Source organism: Nelumbo nucifera, chromosome 1, assembly GCF_055504915.1.
Source record: "Nelumbo nucifera cultivar China Antique chromosome 1, China Antique-T2T, whole genome shotgun sequence".
NCBI lineage: Eukaryota > Viridiplantae > Streptophyta > Magnoliopsida > Proteales > Nelumbonaceae > Nelumbo > Nelumbo nucifera.
Genome location: NC_142649.1, coordinates 31,852,637 through 31,858,636, shown reverse-complemented (window position 1 = coordinate 31,858,636; position 6,000 = coordinate 31,852,637).

Sequence of the window (6,000 nt, the reverse complement as noted above, 5' to 3'; positions counted from 1 at the left end):
CTTGTCCAATGTTCGAACTCGAAGTACTAGAACCGCAAATATTGGAAAAACAATTTTAACATACGCATTGGACTAAGGTAGTATTCAAAGATGTAGATGTTTTTTTTTTGTTTTATTAATAATTTATTATTTTATTAATAATTGATTATTAAACAAAAATAATTATTTTATTTCTATTTTTCCTTAGATGTGAATAGATGGAAATTTTAAGTGGGACCCACTTGTTTTTTCCCCTTGAAATTAGTAAATAAAAAGAATAATTTTATTTTGTATTCTTGGTTAGATGTGAACTAGTAGGAATTTTAAGTGGGACCCACCTGTTTTCTTCCTTAAAATTACTGAAGTTGTAAGAGGCATATTATTTTTTATTAAAAAATCATTAATTTAGTTAATTTATTATTAAATAAAAACAATTATTTTTGTATTTATTTTTTATACATAAATGGTGGGAATTTTGTGGGACCCACATAATTTTTTGACTTCAAAAATTTTATTCTTGTCTAAGGGAATTGTGAACATCTCTAATGTTCCTTATTTTTGCCTTAAAATGGTTTTTCGCCATAATTTGAGGGCAAAAATGACCTTTTAAAAACATTAGGATCAAAATTGGAATTTTGATCAAAGTTGAAGGATTGTCATAACCAAAAATGCATTACAATATTACAATACTCTAGAAGTTTTATTGCATTCCCTAAAAGTTACTAGATCTAAAAGATTTCCCCCTAATAAATAATAGGGTAAAAGACTTAAACATACCCTATGTTTTTTAAAAAGACTTAATATACTTTGTGACTCTTTTATCTTTTATTTTCATTTAAATTTTCAAAATATATCTTGAATTCAATTCATATGGGTAGTCGATATACCGAACTGTCTCTCTCTCTCTCTCTTGATAGCTTGGAAAACTACAGAAGACTACAAACCACACGGGGTGGCCACACCCCACGCATCTAGGGTTGTAAATGGATCAAATTCAAATCGAATCAGACAATATCTGAATTTGAATATGATTAGAAAATTTGATATTTGACGGATATTGAAAATTGATATTTGAATTCAAATTTAATTAAATATTTGAATATTCGATTCGATTTGAATTTGGCCAATTAATTATTTTAGATAATTAATAAATATAAAATAAATATTTTATTTATATAAGGTATATAAATATATAAATTATTTATAAAATTCAATTATTGTATATATAAATTACATAAAATGTTTATATATTATATATAAGAATTAAATAATCCGTCAAATTCAGATATTTATCGAATTGAATCAGGTCATATCTGAATTCGATTCAATTATATCGAATCTCAAATTTAAAATTGAATTATTGTATATTTTAAAATCGAATTTTTTTTTTCCAATAAATGAAAAAAAAATTGGAAAGGAGATGGGTTGCCACTTGATTCTGGTGACCGAAACCCTGAGTTGATAATTCATGTAAATCACGGACGGTACCCTCATGGTCCCTCTAAACCACCCCCACTGCACTCTGGCCATTCTCCTTCCGAAGTTAATTTTCATGTAGAGGTTCATTCCATTTAACTAAAGTATACTACTTGACTTAATGAATTTCTGGTTGAATATTCCACTTCGTGTTGTGTAGCAAGTATTCTCTTAAATGAAATTTTGTCATTTATCTTAGTACTTCGGTTGGGCAGCTTTTGTTTTCAAACACTTTCCAATTTCTGTTTTTCTAGATATATCATAGATCCATGCAAACTTTGTTCCATTCCATTACTCCGTGGGTGGTGGTTAAATAGATTCATAGTTCACCTCCATCAATCTAGCTAGTATATTTTCACTACATCTTAGAATCATTTTTAGAGGTTTCGCAGAATAAAAAGATATGATTAACATCTTCTATCCCTCCACAGAAAGGGCATTCAGCATTGTTGTTCATTCCCCATCTATGTAGTCTTGCCTTTGTCAATTGCTTGTTGTTAAGAAGTAGATATAGGAAGAAGTTTTTATTCGGGGGAGACCTTCTAATTCCAAATTCTCATATCCTGGTTTAAAGGCTCATTGTTTGACTCTTCTTCTCTAAACTCATAAGTCCACCTAACAGTGAGGGGGTGTTTTTTTATTTAGATTTTGAGAGGGGAGAAAGTTGGTCAATGGGATTTTGATTCCAACTGATTAAGAATCCGATGTTCTTTTTTCAAATTTATATGGAGACCGGGGAAAGTTTATTTTCTTGGGTATTTTCCTGGGTAAGTGATACTGGGTAAATAACTTTCCCACCTAGGGGAAAATTGCCAATACTTGAATGGGACAAAAATGCCCTTTTTAATAATATATTTTTATGGCTAAAATGGTCATTGCCTTATTTACATGAGAAATAAAAGAACAAGGATAAATGCACTTATCCGGGTAAGTATTTTCCTGAAAAAACTTACCCAGATAACTACATTTACCCAAATAAATAACTTACTGAAAAGCGAACATGGCCTGAATATTCCTTTTGGATCCAGTTTCCACTTAACTTCATCCTCTTTGTGGCCTGATGGAATAGGGATAGCACTAATTTTTCCCCATATCTCTGGGGAGCAAGAGAAAGGATCTTCTCTTTATCCCATTGGTTTAGATTTCCGAGGGTGAATAATTCATTAAGCTTCATTTCTCCACGTACCTTGTTGATTTCTGAATCTTTGTAAGATTTCATTACCCACTCATTGATCTATCCAAAACTTGATGGTAGCACCATTTCACACCGGTCCAAACTATTCCTCTTTTAAGAGTGTCTTTTGCCCATGGTTTTTAAAACCGACATGGTGATCGAACCGGTCAGGGGTCCGACCATTCGAACCGAATGCTTGATCCATTCTGATAAAAAAAAATGGTCAAAATCGTTCGAACGATTCAAACGATTAATCGCTCGGTTCAGTGGTTCGCTGACCAAAATCAACGGTTTTGGAAGAAAATTCGGTTTTTGGGAAAAATGGAACAGTCAAGTGACCAGTTCCCGGTTTTCCGGTCCGACCATCCAATCCGTTCTGATTTTAAAAACCATGCTCTCGCCTCTGAGATGCCTCTCCAAGCCCAGGACATATTTCTATTGGATTAGACTTCGCATAGGTTTTTCCCCCTAAGATATTTTCCATGAACTAGTCTGACCCATAGGCTATTAGGTTGAGTCAAGATTTTCCACCCCGAACTTGCTAGTCGGGACTCGTTAATCCATTGTCAATTTTTTAATCCCCACCCTCCTTTAGCCTTAAATTTACATATTGTGTCCCATTTCATAAGGTGAATTCTAGCTCTGTCCTTCTTACCCCAAAGGAATGCTTTCCATTTTTTACTTAGCTTTTCCAGAATCCCTTTTGGGAGTTTGAATACTCTCATGGTGTACTGGGGGATCTCATATAAATTGTAGATTTTAATAATGTTGCTCTTCCCACAAGTCTCATTGTGATTCTATCCTCAATTCTAGAAAAAGGTATTCTTTGATACTTTACTATTAATAATAGGGACTCCCAGATACTGGTCATTTTTCTTTTCTATAGGAATTTTTAGCCTCAACTACTCTTTCCAGCTCCTCTTCAAATTTTTGAGCAAATCATTAATTCCTTTATATCATTTGGGTCCTCTAGCGCCATTCAGTTCTTCATTTCCATTTTTTATTCTTGTGATACGGTTTCGATTTCTTCTAATAGTGGTGGATGTATGAAAGAAACTATTCATACGGTTCTCAATCTTTGTGCCCAAAATTTTTTCTTAGTCAGAAGATTTCTACTTCTCAGTTTTTGAAGCACTAGTTCTGTTTTTAATTAAATCTCTTCTCTCTGGTTCCTGTTCTAAGGCCACTTGTGTTGTTCTATGATCTTGTAGTAATCTTCTTTCTTTTTTCAACTATATTGCCAAATTTCAGTTTATTCCATATTTTCATATCATTCATCATTCTCTCTTTTTTTTTAATGAATTGATTTCCTTTGAAACCTAAATCACGTAGGGGATGGGTGGGCAAATACACATGTGCAAAGCCAAGCCGATGGTTAGTTTTCTTTTTATCTTGCACCAGACAGTGATTACATCTTCTTTTCTCACAATTAATTGGATATATTGTTATTTTCAAAAATTAACATCATTGGTCCTGCCTCATCTAGATCTGATTACATATATAAACTGTTTTAATATTGTTTGATGAGGGCAGATTTGGCCCTCCACTAACATCATGACACATGGCATCTCGGAACAACTGGGTGACACCTACAACCACTTAGGCGACAACTTGCCTTAGTCAAAATGATGGAGTCCCAGATAGCGACCTGGCACTATCGCCGACCTGGCGACCTGCCTCTGGTGCCGACTTGGCGACCTGCCTCTGGTGCCAACCTGGCGACCTGCCTTTAGCGCCGACCTAGCGAGTTGCCTCTGGCGCCGACCTGGCGACCTGCCTCTAGCGCCGACCTGGTGACTTGCCTCTAGTGCCGACCTGGCGACCTACCTCTGGCACCGACCTGGCGACCTGCCTCTGGCACCGACCTGGCAACCTGCCTCTGGCACCGACCTGGCGACCTGCCCTTGTTGTTGACCTGGCGACCTGCCCCTGTTGCCAACTTGGCGACCTGCCTCCACCACTGACCTGGCGACCTACGAGACGTGCTCGCCGTTGATTTCTGCATGCATCTCATCACTCTCGGGTCTCTCTGAAGTCAGCTCTCACACCGAATGTTTTGGGAGAAACCGAGTAAGGAGCAAAGATTGGCCTACGTGCACGACTACCTCCGAGGACTTCGGATCAGTTAGAAACATCCTCTCGGAGATCCCGGATGTGTTGCGTGATGCTCACACCAAACAATGCCTATATAAAGGCCTTACCTCCAACCCAGGTGGGAGAGGCGCAATTTAGTTCTCATAGCTCTCTAGCTCTCTCACATTTATCTATCTTAAAATATCTAATTCGCTAACTTAAGCATCGGAGTGCCCATCCCGGGTAAAGTAAACCAGGTACTCTTACACTGTGTCCTTGCAGGTCGCATTAGAGCCACCTCTCCAGCTCGTCACCATTCATCTAGGCGTCAGAGCCACCTCTCCAGCTCGTCACCATTCAGTTAGGCATTAGAGGCACCTTTCCAGCTTGTCACCATTCAACTAGGCGTCCAAGCCACCTTCCAGGTAGGAAACATTCAACCAGGCATCCAAGGCACATTCCAGGTAGGGATTATTCAGCCAGGCATCCGAGTCACCTGCCAGCTGGGAGCTGCTAAAATGCGCTTCATCAATTGGCGTCGTCTGTGGGAAACGCTACAAAAGGCTATTTTCTCACCTGATTCTCTGAGCCTCAAGTAATAACATCTTCAAGAAACAACAACAGTGCTTGATCGAAAGAACCCCCTAGGGGGGGTAGAAGCAAAATAATTAGCCTAGACGAGTTCTTGCAGTCTTGCCCTGACAAAATCTCCCTAACTGTGAGGCCACCCCCATAGAGCTCTACGTGCTCTCTACGAGAACTGACGGCCAATAGAATGTGAGGCCACCCCATAGGTCGAGCCCTCCATGCTTTACGTGGGAGTTGATGGCCAGCAGGTTGTGGAGTCGCCCTTGCAGGTCAGTCCTATCGAGGTAACGAAGTGTCTGTAGGTTGAGGTGCTGAGAGCAAAACTAGACTATCAAAATTCTGACGACCTGGCGACCTAGAGACTTGCCTTCAAACTAGCGTCCTACTTCCACTGACCTGGCGGCACATGTAATCAGCCTGGACGAGCCTTGTCAGCCCTGTTCGCAAGGTCGCCCCTACAAGTTGAGCCCTTTGTGGCTCTCGTAGGAGTTGGTGGCCAATAGACTACAATTGCCCTTGCGGGTTGAGCCTTTCAAGGTTCCCGTGCGAGCTGACAACTTGTAGTTTGTAAAGCTGCCCTCGCAGGTTGAGCTCCTTATGGCTTATCGTAGGAGTAGACGACCAACACCTTAAAGGACTAATACAACGCAATCGTGGCACGACCTGCTATTTAAATTCCAACATCGACACACATATCACAAGGGGAAGCC